The sequence below is a fragment of the Chanodichthys erythropterus genome, chromosome 13 (genome assembly GCF_024489055.1).
Source record: "Chanodichthys erythropterus isolate Z2021 chromosome 13, ASM2448905v1, whole genome shotgun sequence".
NCBI lineage: Eukaryota > Metazoa > Chordata > Actinopteri > Cypriniformes > Xenocyprididae > Chanodichthys > Chanodichthys erythropterus.
In genome coordinates this window covers 16876235-16889092 of record NC_090233.1, presented here as the reverse complement: position 1 = coordinate 16889092, position 12858 = coordinate 16876235, and positions in this window count along the sequence as shown.

Genomic DNA, 12858 nt, shown 5'->3' with positions numbered 1-12858 from the left:
ATAGATCTTCCTTTTAAGGATGCTCCACAGGTTCTCAATAGGATTGAGGTCAGTGGATGATGGTGGCCACATCATGATTTTTTCTCCTTTTAACCGTGGAGTCAATGGTGTATTTTGCAGCATGGGATGGTACATTGTCCTGCATGAAAATAATTTTCTTTCAGAAGACATGGTTCTTCTTTTTATACCATGGCAGAAAATGGTCAGTTAGGAACTCCACATATCTTGAAGAGGTCATTTTGACACCCTCATAGGGGTGGCTTTTTTATAGCTGCCCTTTTAATAGCATTATTTTGTCTGACAAAAACATTTCTTAATAAGCCTTTATCTGTCCTAATTCTTCTGTACTGTGAATCACTCACAGATCTTCCGACAGTTTCATAATTTCTAATCATTTTCGCGAAATATCGGTTTCAGGCTTTTCATCTTCAGAAAGATCTTTTTTCCTGATCATATGAGAACTGTGACTGCTTAAATTGATATTTCACCTAAAAAAAAAAAAAATTCTGTCATCATTTTCTCACACAGGGTTGTTCCAACCCTGTAAGAATTGTTTTCTTCTGCTGAAGTCAATAAAAGATATTTTGAAGAACATGGGTAACCAAACAGTTGATGGGCCCCATTGACTTGCATACACTCTAAAAAATGCTGGGTTAAAAACAACCCAAATTGGGTTGAAAATGGACAAACCCAGCAATTGGGTTGTTTTAACCCAGCGGTAGGGTTAAATGTTTGCCCAACCTGCTAGGTATAACTCAACTATTGTTTAAAAATTAATTAATTAAAATTAACCCAAAGTATGTTGGAAATGAACATGTATTAATGTTCAATGAATAATTATTAAACAATAAACATTTATTAAATTGCTTATTAATAAATGTATATTAATAAACTATTAAATTTATATTAATAAAATATTAAAGCTTATTAATAAACATTCACCTTTTGTCTATTATTGTTGCCTCTAATTGCATCTGGTTTTTTAATTTCCCAACTATTTTTGGTTCATTTTAAGCTAGCCATATAGCAATTTTTAAACAATAGTTGGTTTAAATTAAACTACCCAGCGGGTTGGGCAAACATTTAACCCAACTGCTAGGTTAAAACAACCCAATCGCTGGGTTTGTCCATTTTCAACCCAACTTGGGTTGTTTTTAACCCAGCATTTTTTAGAGTGTACTGTTTGGGTTAACTATCCCTTTAATAATGTGGAACAACCCCTTTTTTCACTTGCATAATAATTTGGTGTATAAAGATATAACACTATATTAAAGCTGCAAGCAGTGATGAAAGGGCCCCCACACCCAGGGCCACCACCACCTGGTGGCCTTAGGAAAGCAGTGAATAGTGGGCGACATGCATGTAAGCGAGTAAATACAGGAGAAATATGGCAAAGTCATTTTGACGTGCCACACTTCCTACTGCCGACAGGTGGTGCTTTGACTATTACTGAATATTGCCTTCAGGCTAAGACTATATCAAGCGTGAAGTTTGGAGCAAATCGGACAAATTGTACTGTATGCCTGAATTACAACAACTTCCTGTTTCGTGGCATTAATCGCACACTTTAGCACTTAGCCAAGTGTTGTATAATGGTCACCGTGATTTTGCCAAGACATGTTCCTGGATCAACATTTTTGTTGTTCCTGGAACAACATTCCAATCAACCAATCAGATTTGAGGGACAAGTTTACCGTTTATGTCAAGTTTAGGCTTGCAACCAGGGTTAGGTGCTTCTACATCAATGTTATTCACCTGTCTTTCCCCTCTGATTTTAGAGATAAGTTATGGGTAGGATTAGGTTTAGGGGTAGGAATAGGGTTAAGACTAAATTTTCAGACTGGAATGTTGTTCCAGGATCAACAAAACATGTTGATACAGGAACATGTCTTACTTGGCAAAATCATGGTGACCGTTGCATAATTTAATGTGTTTCTAGCAGTGGCGGTTCTACATTGAAATACACCCTGGGCGAGACCCCTTTCGAATAAATATACGCTATATTAATATGCCAAAAATATATACAATCAGATATATAAAAAGTAACAAAAGCAGAGAGCAACAATATCATTATCAACAAAAAATATTAAGAATATTATACAAATAAAATATGTATTATAACATTATGAATGAAATGTGCATTATTTGGAAGAAAGTCGAGGTGTGTGACTGACTTTAGCCTATTATTAATTATATTACTGGGCTGTGTTCCAGTTCGGTTTTAGACACGCTCTCGCGAACTTCCCTACACACTTCCCCTCGGGGGAATCCCTGCCGCCATTTTGAAGTGCGTTCCACTTCGTGAAGTGGACGAGGGAAGTTTATATGGACAGACCCTACTTCATATGTACACTTCAGGCAGCTCCATAACCCACAATGCAACACAATTGTGACGTCACCGCATATCGCGTTTATTTTACCCCACCACAAACAACTCTATGATATATTAATTATTTTTTAAACATTTAAAACACACATATATACATATAGAATGCTGTATTAAACAATTTTGTAAGGGGAAAAAATAAATAATAAATCAGCTCCATTGCGGATTCCAAGTGATCAAGGGCTTAGGACGTTCCAGTTCAGCCCATACAAAGTTTCCGCCAGAAGTGGGCACTCGTGCAACGTAAGCAATGATGTACATCCGAGTCAACGAGACCGAGTGAAGTTAGCGAGGGAAGGGCATTTAAAAACCGAACTGGAACGCAGCCTTGGTGTGGATCCCCCGTCCCCGTCCACCCCCCCCGCCCTGTACGTTCCATTTGAGAGAGACCCAGAGGTGAAATGTCGCCCGCGCCTCTCGCCCCACCCCCTTTTACACTTCTCTCACAACACACAGCTTCTGTGCACGGTACATTTTCAGCAAGCAGGGGCGCCGGCAGCTGCAGGGAGCGCCAATTTGCCAATTCCACACACAGTGAAATTATATAAATGATGAAAACCGCCTCGCGACGCAGAGGATTTTTTTTTTTTTTTATCTGCTCGTGCTGCCGCCCCCAATGTGTCACGAAAAAATGACGCCCCGGGCGGCTGCCCGGTTCGCCCGTGCCTAAAACCGCTACTGGTTTCTAGCGTGTTTGGTACTTCATGGCATATTTAAATGTGTGTCTGGGAGTGAATTACAGTGTAAAGCATGCCATTTCCTGTTGTCAGCATTTGCACTATGACTAACTGAATATTGGCATATAGATATCCAGGACTCTTATCAAACATGGGAAGTTTTTGCACCCAGGGACTTTTTTTATAGATATTGGGCTGTTAAATGTGTCTACTGAATTTCATACCTGTATGTGAAACGTAGCACGAAGGGCGTTTAATTGAAATTTTGTAGGTGCCGCTATCGAGCCATTTTGCCACACCTGATTCTGAAACCCATATCAGATGTAAATTTTCACACTTCTGATGTGTGTGCAAAGTTTCATGGGTTTTCGAGCATGTTTAGGCCCTCAAAAATGCGATTCATTTCGGAGAAGAAGAATTATTGACCGAGCAATTACAATAGTACTCACACCATCGGTGCTTGGGCCCTAATTACACATTGTAATAGACATTAAAATCGAGATTAGACATCATATTTAATAACATTATGATGTCATTTCAACAATAAAATATTCAGGGCCATTATCAGGGAAGAAAATATAAGAATGTCTTTTATGATATAGTTTAGTCATTCATTGGGCCCAGGGTAGATGAGGCACACCCATAAATTTTATCTCGGGGCTTGTGAATTTTAGCCATGAGCCTGATAATGATATGACTTACCTACTTGTCTGATGTTGTAATTAGCAGAACAGCCCAACCGTGAAAACGTAGACCATCATTTTCACCAGTAAGTGAAATCACTCTTGGGCAGCTGTGACATCAGAGGGAGAAAGCAGGGAGTGGCTGAATTATTTTTATTTTATTTTTTTTGCTTGTAGGCCTATACTCTACATCAATTGATGAAGTATGCCATGACACTTGTTTGTTTTCTGTGTAATTAATTTGTTTTCCTTAATTAGTCCACTAGATATGTCCTAGAGGGGAGGAGCTACAGTCTGTAAAAGCGTGTTAATAGTCTTAGTAATTAGATCTGATAGCATACTGATGATAATAATGATGATGTAACTTTATTTTCAGACAAAGTCTGACTTGTATTGCCCTACTGCTTGTTTTGTAGATTTTTTTTTTTAAGTGAACCACTATTTGCTCAAAGAAAGTTAGTCACCCTATGTAACTTTTTTGCCATTGACTAGGTTTGGGAACTGAGAACTTAAATAAATAAATACTGAAACTGAATGTTAACTATTTGCAATTTGTGCATGTGCATTCTCACTCAGAATACCATGCAAAAATACATTTTTTTTTTTTTTTTCAGAAGAGAGAAAGATGTAAAATCTGCGGTTACTCCCCGTTGTATTAGAGCAGCGTTAACCAGTTTTCTGTCATTTAATGTCAAGGTAATAAAACAACATATAACAAAGTATAGTGTTATAAATGTACATGCATTAAAAAAAATAAAGACTCCATTTACAGTACAATGTTATTAACTGTGGAAATGTGTCGTTGGTCTGTGAAAAGGGTCCATCAGTGGTGCAGCAACACCCCTACATTGCTAAACATTTGGCGCAACTGTAGTACTTCTGAATTTTTTTTTTACTTTTATGAGACAGTTCTTTTTAGTAAATGAAAAACCTATGGCTCAAGCACTGTACTCTGACTCCTGAACAAATTACTCTTATGAGCTGGTTCTTTTTAGTTAATCAAAAATGAACAGCCAACCCCTGTAGTCCGATTCCCAAAAAAATGACTCTAATGAGTCAGTTCTTTTTAGTAAATCAAACACACAACCTATAGTGAGCATGTAGCTAACAATATGCACTTTGTCAGTAGTGTTTTCTAAATTTTGATGAGTAAAATATGTTGACAGATATTGTATTACATTTATGCCACCTCTAAAGAGAATTTGAAAAGTCATTACAAGAAAATTAAATATTATTGTCTCTATTATTTGGCAAATGGAACTGATAAATTCTTTATCCCATCACTACCTCTAACCACTGGTGCACCCTAACAGTCACATTCTGTTAACTACTGCATCTCACTCTCACTATGTAGATAAGTCATCACCATGCAAGAGAAGGTAATGTGATATTCCCCTCACCCTAACATTTGCACACACACACATGCCACTACAGTAAGAATGCATCTCTTATCTGTCTTATCGCCCCAATCAGTGCCATCTGGACCTACAGGCCAGGTGTGTGACCAGGGCAGGTCTTGGGTCACCTCTGTCACTCAGAGGGGTCAGAGGAGGAGATGCATTGAGCTCATTCACTTTGGTTCTAGGGGTTGGATTTCGTGCCGTTAAGGTGCAAGTCAGGCTTCCTCCATGAGGATCACCTATCAGACGCGCTGAGAAGGGTATTGTGTAGGTGAAAGTGAATTCCCTCCTCCAGAAATAGAAATTATAACGTAATGAGTTACTTGTTGCTGTGCGTTCTTAATTGGACATTCCAACCAGAGTAAATTTCAGGCTTTTTTCAACTCAGAATTGTCCATGGATTTTTAATCTGTAATATATGATGTATCATTTGAGATCCTGTTGCAGTACATTGTACAAGATCAGAGAGAGCAGCAAGCATATTTCATATCTCAAATGATACATCAAAGCTTTGAATAATTAGAAAGATTATACATTATGTTTATTATAAAGATGTTCATGGAGTTATAAAATTGTAATAATTTATTTGACTTTTCAAAGTTTAGAAATTACACTTAAAATTAGGCTTAGTCTAATAAGCAACACTGTCAATTCAGGTTCTTCTTCTTCTTCAAAAAAAAAACTTGTTGAGAAGGTGAATTAAAATAATGTTTGTTGTTTTCACTTATTTTAGTGCCTGTTTTGTTATTTTAAAACATTTTATGTCATCTTGAGGCTCCCTGACTAAGAACCACTTTTTTACTGTATTTTCTTATGTAAGTTTTACGTAAGTTTTGAGAAAATGTATTATATGACTTTGAAACAATCTTTTATCCATATTAGTTGATATTTTAGCTTAACATTTTTAAAGGGGGGGGCTGTAACATTTAGCTGAACCCATAGAGGCATCTTTTGCAGGTCATATATGTTGAGATAAATGTCACAAGCCTAAATTGTAGAAGCTGTGATTTTAAAAAGGAAAGGGCTGCCACGTTAGCTAGAGTAATGACTCACCTGGAGGGTTTGAATGCTGGCATTCTCTGGCTAATTAAACCTTTACGACATTGATATGGACAGGTGGAAAGCAGTGTTTTCAGCTTCTCAGGGATGTCAGGAAATTATGCTTTCTTTGAACATGACTCATTAAGCATGACAATATACAGCTTTTCAACAATGAATGCAGGTATTTGCAGGTTTTGAAGTTTGAATGATTTAAAATACTCCACTTATTTATTAAATTCATTCATTTCATTTATGAAATTCCTGCAAATTCACTTCTGCCTTGCCTCAAATTATCTGCACACAAAAATATAATGAGTAAAGCATGAAATGGAAGTATGCCCTGCTTAAAAAAAGCCCTCCACTGGAGTACTCATAAATCCCTGGTATTTTTGACTAAACAGTGTTTTAAATTTATTTAAATCCACTCATAAAAAAAAAAAAAAAAAAACATTTTACACAATGTGTGTTCGGCGCTCAAAGACAAACAGAAAAAAAATTAAAAAGTGACAGTTGGTATGCAGAAATTTGTATTTGTCGGGCCATCCATTAAGTCTCAGCCATGCTGGAGTCCTTTCAGCAAAAATGCAAAAAGGACCTTGAAATGGCAAACAGTTGGAGAATAGAGCGTCTGGCTAACATGGGAGTTTGCCAACTCTCTGACCCTCTCACCGCTTGTCCTGTTGAGAGAAACAGAGAAAGAGATCTTAACCATCCTAAGAGAAATGGAAAGAGGCTTAAGTTAGCCTGTGAGTGACGTACACTTTTGTGCGACATGATGGCACTGTCCATTGGCACTGATCTTTTCATCTATGATCCCCAGGCCCCGAGTTATTTCCTATTGTAGGTAAATAGACTCCATGGGAGAGAGGGGGAAACAAGGAACCATGCCATAATGTCTCTGAAGGTTCAGTGAAGTAGCCACTGGATTAAGTTCAGACAGAGCTCAGTTTGAGGACAAAAATGTTCATGATGAGGGAAACACGGCAGGCTTCAAAGGCGAGATTATACACAGACGAAATCCTGCAATACGGAGGGTCTACTGTAGACATTCCTGAACAGCGAGCGTCTTCGCACAAAGCTCTTATTTCCATATTTTTGCAAGCATTGTTCAAAAGTGTTCTCCATCATACACTGTAAAAATGTTTTTTCGAAGTTGTAAATATAACCAGGATTATTGGAGTATGTTTTGTGATGTCATTTAAGTATTTAATTCAATGCATTATTGCGATACTTTGTAATTATTTTTGAAATTGACAAGAAATTTCTGAGTGAAAATTGTTTGTACACCGGTTTGTTTTTTTAGTGTAATCAGCATACACCGAGAAAAAAAAATGTGACAGTGTAAAAATTCACTAACAATGAACACAGTACTGTGCAAAATTGTTAGGCCACAATTAGACGTTGTTTTAGCAATGGTATAATGACCATATATAATTATTTCTCAGTCTCTTTATTAGAATATAACCTGAAAATACAGAAATTTTTTCAGGTTTCTCAGATTTTCTTCTTTAAGAAACTGGAAGAAGTCCAGGAGGTAACACTAATTACTGATTTATGCTTAAACACTAATTACTGATTTATGCTTAAAGAACCCTTTTTTTTTTTTTTTTTTACCTTTTGTGTACATATTTCCTATATTTTCTGTTTATATCGTATTAAAGAGCAAGAAATAAATATGGATGGTCATTAAAACTTTGCTAAAACAACAAAGCTGGTGATAGATTTCATAGATTTCACCAACATGTTTTTTGTTTTATTTTTACAAAATGAGATGAATTTCAAAGGTAATCATCCAAACATTCTTTCTGACACATTCTTTTAATATGTTTTATAATATGATACAATTTATTTAACCAGTTCAATTAATCCATGTTGAGGATTAATAACAAGCATGGATTTTTTTACACTGCTCAGAGGTGCCTTGCCAATTCTTTCATGGGATAACTATGATTGTTTTTCTGACACCTGGAAGCATTTGAATTCATTTTTAGGCTGAAGAATTCTGTCAACGCTTCCATCCACAATTTGGCACATTGCATCTTTGGCATGTTTAGTCATTTATTGTTCAGTCAGTAATTTCAATATGCACAAAGATTCATTACCCACTGCTGAGTATGAAAGATGAGGAGGGCTAAGATATTATCAGCTACTGTAGCTTCTCAGTCTATGAGTATTAAGGTGCTGGATGGTCTATCGTGAATTCTGAACCCACTGCTGCACCAAGCGCCCAACTGAGAGTCTGTTATAGAAAATATTGACATAGCCATTTCATTCCATTTTCATCAGATCTGTCCTGGATAATAACACTTTCATTTTGGTGTTTTGGCCCGACAGCTACGGAATTTGTTTTTGTATTAAGTTTTTTAAGAAAGATAAGAAAGTAGATTAACTTACAATATTGTCCAATCATTTTCTCAATCTGTCTCTCTCATCATCTTTTTTTTCTCATTCTTCCCTCACAGTGGGTAACCAGCTTGACGAGACAGTACAAGCGAAACCTACTTAATTTACCCAATGTATCGACAAGATGATATCGATAAGAGTCGTCTTATATATTCCTATCACTCTTCAGAACACAAACCAGAGAAACTCACTGTTCAACCTTCTCCGCATGATGCCTAAATGATTCTGACCTGTCTCGATGTTTCACCATTGCTTATAATTACTCTCCAAATTGTTTTCATGATAATATTTGTTGTAGTGTATTGCTCTTTACTATGAGGTCAGGGTCTTCCTTTTACAGTATAACTAACATTTTAAAACATTGACTTTTCTATCATAAAGCTTGAGATGATTGAATAGGATTTATGATGTTAATTCTTCCCGTAGAGCTTCAATATTTTCCCAGTTCATCTCTTAGAAAGGAAGTCATTTTAAGTTTCATAATGAGGCCTATACACCTGGGTGGCCAGTGTGTGTGTGTGTGTCTGTATCTTTGTCTCTTTTGCTCTCTCCCACTCTTTTTCTCTCTCTCTGACTTTCATTCTCTTTCTCTCCGCTCATGTATATATGGCTTTTAAAAGTACCATTTGCTCCCTACGTAAAGTGCTTAATGAAGGGGATAATGCATGTAAAGTAATGTGACATTAATTGTTTGAGGTTGATAATAACAGCCCTCAATCATCTGGAAGATTGCTTCAGGCTTTAAATGAAAGCCGTTTTCAAGGCGATGGACTCGAATGAGTGAATGACAGAGTCAAATTAGCTGATTTGCCATTCACGTACACTCTATTGCCTGCTATTTAAAAGTCATTGACCATTTAGGGACGGGCCGTTGGTCGCAGTGAGTGTGCAATGAGCGGTGGTGGCCGTGTTTGTGTTGGAGGGCAGGGATGGATGGATGGGCAGCAGCTCTAACTATGATAGTTAAGAAAAAAAGGCGAGCAATAGAAATGTCAAGTGCCTTCTGTGTGGAAGTGAATGGGACAAATAGACCTGGTTTTAGAGGGCCCCATACTTGCATTAACATAAGAAACAGGCCAATATGGCTGGAAGTCAGCCGGTCTGGGTGCTGTCAGCGGATCTTTTTGCGGAGGTGATTAATGTCTTTACGATACCTCACACAGTCAGCGCCATGCTGGACCCGCCCTGTCAGACTGCCGTGCCATTTGGGTGCTCTAGTTTCGCACGAGAGATCCTGCAAAGTCCTCAAAGTAGAGTCAAGTGTATAGAGCACTTTCAAACATTCAGTTCCTGTAAATAATTGTCATTGTTGTCATGAGAAATGCATAATGAAAAACTTGATTAAGCTTTCTTTTGTTCCTGTAACTCAACCTGGGAATCGAACAGACCATGGTTGTGGGTTCGATTCCCAGGGAAGTCATGAACTGCTAAAATGCACTTTTGCATAAAAGCGTCTGCCAAATCCTCAAAACGGATCGCTTTCGCACATAGCCGAATCCTCATGAACGGACCAATTTTGCGACTTAGCCATTTGACATTCCTTTACGCAGCTGTCCGCCCAGCCTCCCTTCTCTTGTGGCACCCCTAACCTGCTTCATTGAGAGTCTCTTATTATGTCCTCTTGCCAAGGCCCACTCTATGAATTGAATAGTCGGTGTCTTTATTTCTCTCATTCTCTGACTGTAGACCTCATAATGGCTTCATTAATGCAGAAGTTGCATTTGGTTGACAATGGGTTAATGGCCCGAGGGTAGTCTATTGGCACTGGGAGAAGGCCAACAGGAGGAGGAGGCTTTTTTTACTGCCTTTTCAGAGTAAGTTCACCCTGGGTCAACTGTGTGTCACCCAAAAGTGAACAAACATGTAATTGATGTTCGGACATCTCTGGCTGACTCTTTTTGAGGCTGGCCCGTTGAAGAGGGTGCTGTCTGGTCTTTGAGGGACTTTTTGCAGAAAGGGGAAACCGATTCATGAATACACACAATCTGCCAAGCTAAAAAAAAGGGGTGGGGTGGTGGTGGAGGGGCACTCCTGGATTTTTCCTTTTATAACCCCTGCTGAATCGGTTCTGTTTTGCTTGTTGTTGAAATGCAACCCCCGCACATAGGTCGTGATGGGGGTGGTATACACTGCTGGTGTTCCTGAAATGGCTCTTTCTCCTCCAAGCTGGGACCACTGTCTGTTTTTGTCTCTGATTTTCATGGATGTTAGTGGAAAATGTCGAGAGGAGTCACAGGCCTTTTATCAGGCCGTGTTGGAACAGGAGCACTCAACGCTCTTTTTATTTTCACCTTTGCATAACAACCAGCAGCAATTTGTAGAATGAAGCAATACATGCCAATGAATGCCAAGAGGATGCCCTGGTGACATTTTTTAGAATGAACATTGGTAAATATTTTTGCCGTTAAGGTTCAAAGTTATGTTCCAAATTCATTTTGATTAGGAAATTACCATTTTTCTTTAAACATTATTAAAAAAAAGTCTTAAAGCTGAAGTATGTAATTTTTCAAATGGAATTGTGAAAAATAAGGATTATTTCAAACAGGTTTCCCGAACACTCCTCTGTGCATTTACATCAAATATGTAGCTCACTGCCTGAAAACTACTGAACAATGTTCAGAGAAACTAACCCGCTATTCATGACTATCCAAACATTAACATTAGTTGTCAGTGTAGCGTGACTGCATTGCGCATATCCCTATGAACTAATAATATAGTTTTGATTAATTAACTGTGTGAAGGCACTGGGTTCTATAAAGTGTGTTGCATAATCCAGCGTTTTTCTCTGGGTAAAATAATTAAAGGATTAGTTCAGTTTTAAATAATCTTTTGCTGATAATTTACTCACCCCCATGTCATCCAAGATGTCCATGTCTGTCTTTCTTCAGTCAAAAAGAAATTAAGGTTTTTGATGAAAACATTTCAGAATTTTTCTCCATATAATAGACTTCAATGGGCACCAAAGGGTTCAAGGTCCCTTTGAAGTTTCAGTGCAGCTTCAAAGGGCTTTAAATGATACCAGACGATACCAGACAATACCAGACGATGAATAAGGGTATTATCTAGTGAAACGTTCAGTCATTTAAAAAAAAAAAAAAAAAAGTTTAAGTTTTATAAGCACAAATACTCGCCTTGCTCTGTTCTGGGATGCGCGTTCGTGACGTCCTGTAATATGCAATTACAGGGTGAAGTCAGTATGTACATTAACGATGATTTGAGAGAAATATAATATAAATTTAATGTAAAACAAAGTACATGGCACTCTGTGGCGCGGCGGACAGGCGCCGATTGTCGCCGCCGGTGTACGTACACTCATTGAAAACAATGCATTCGAATTTTAAAGAAGTGGCACGGCACTGAGCTTCGCATCCGGTGTGCGACCCCCTTAAAACGCTGTTGCTCAGTAACGGTGGAAATCCATTTTGTCCGGCAATGCAGCGAGATGGAAACAGGGACTTACCGAATGATTCTAATGGCGGGATTGAAATGGTCCAGTCGTCGCAGCATTGAGATTCTTCCTCTGTTGGCAATGGTTGGCATTTGCCACATGTGCACCACCACGTCTTGTTAGATCTTCGTCTGCCCGAAGCTTGAGAGGTGTGTGTTGCCGCAGCAGTCGCTTCTTCTGTGTATTCCGGTTCAAAAAGCTTGGGCAGAGCGAAAAACTCATCTTCTCCTCGAAGTTCAAAATCATCTGACATTGTTGTTTTACCTTTTTTGTAAACAGCGTTTGACTTAGTATTTGCACGTTCAATCTGTAAACACCGACTCGTACTTCCGCCTACGTCAAGCGTGACCTTTTCAACGTAATTGCGTATTACTTGAAGTCACAATCGCGCATCCCAGAACAGAGCAAGGCGAGTATTTGTGCTTATAAAACTTAAACTTTTTTTTTTATTTTTTAAATGACCGATCGTTTCGCTAGATAAGACCCTTATTCATCGTCTGGTATCGTCTGGTATCGTTTAAAGCCCTTTGAAGCTGCACTGAAACTGTCATTTGGACCTTGAACCCTTTGGTGCCCATTGAAGTCCATTATATGGAGAAAAATCCTGGAATGTTTTCATCAAAAACCTTAATTTCTTTTTGACTGAAGAAAGAAAGACATGAACATCTTGGATGACATGGGGGTGAGTAAATTATCAGCAAAGTTTATTTAAAAGTGGACTAATCCTTTAAATACTTTCTCAAACAAAATGAAACCTGTACAAAATATAGCAGGCTTGACAATACGGACTGCCAAGTGCCAGTGTGAATGACGCTCAGGA